Below are 1,241 nucleotides of genomic sequence, written 5' to 3'. Positions count from 1 at the left end.
GGTGGATCAGTGGTGGAGTGGGATGGAGGTAGAAGGGAGCGGATCGCGCATCATTTGAAGTGATTGTGGATTTGGCTTTATTTGTGCAAACTAGTCGTGTGAACGCCGCTTGACATTCGATTCGGGGGCAACCGACGCACAATGCCCGCGGTCTCCCGATTCTCGACTGCTTGCTGCATTTGGCAGCGGAAAGCACGTGGACCGAGGCGGCTCGCATTGCTTTCGTCGAGTCAAGGTCAATATGGTAGTACCATTAAGAGATTTGTCCAAGATCCGCCCGCGGCGGCATCGCTTGAAAGCTCGATTTGATACAATTGGAGTTCTCCTTTGCGTGAACCAGGAAATCCGCGTGACCGCAGATTACAAACGAGTGGCGCGAAAGGTACTCGGTTATGCGTGCTCGGTAGTTCCACATCGTCTGCTCTGGGATTCGCATCTGGCTCAAACGCCGAGAGCCGAGGAAGCGCGAGAGGCGGGAGTTTAGCGCATTGAGTATCTCCCACCCGCCGCACCCACAATGACATTACCTTTCGTCAACTATATAAGCAGAGTTCTCCCTTGTTTGAATGCGGCAAACTGCTCCATTAGTCGCCCGCTGTAGTTCCGCATCGTCTACTCCGCGATTCGCATCTGGATCAGACGCCGAGAGCCGAGGAAGCGCGGTAGCGGGGGAAAGTAGGCCACTCAAATGCTCCCGCCCGCGGTGAGTGGCTCAGATCGGCCCCCTTCATAACATCACTAGCCCGTGTGACCGCCCTTCCGCCCGCCAATTCTAAATCCTTTCAGCTTACTCGACATCATCGGACTGCTATCCATAAGCGCCTGTACAGTATCATTTGAAAGACCCTGACTCATTCCCGCCCGTGCATCTCAATGTCAGCGAGCTCACGCGATGGCATCCTGGTCATTTGGCGATCTGCACCATATAGTTAGCTTATTCATCCATTACCTGTCCGCCCGCTCGTCACGCTATAGAGCATTCAGCTCGCTCGATGACATCGTCTGGCTCCCCTAATCGATAGTCCGCAATTCTTACTATGGTCTCTCATTTCTCCGCCCGCGCATTGCACCCTTAATCCGCTGACTCGATGGCATCGCAGCAGCTTCGTGCCCTCGAATTCATGCTTCCAGCTCTGATGTCATCCCCGCCCGCCCGCATATCCCAGCTCCTATCAGCTCGATGGATGGCATCGCCATGGTTATTTATTATTCTGTTGTCTATCTCCTAGTAACTTCTATAG

This window comes from Coniophora puteana (genome assembly GCF_000271625.1).
Source record: "Coniophora puteana RWD-64-598 SS2 unplaced genomic scaffold CONPUscaffold_3, whole genome shotgun sequence".
Lineage (NCBI taxonomy): Eukaryota > Fungi > Basidiomycota > Agaricomycetes > Boletales > Coniophoraceae > Coniophora > Coniophora puteana.
The sequence above is the reverse complement of the archived record's forward strand: the minus strand, read 5'-3'. Positions refer to the sequence as shown.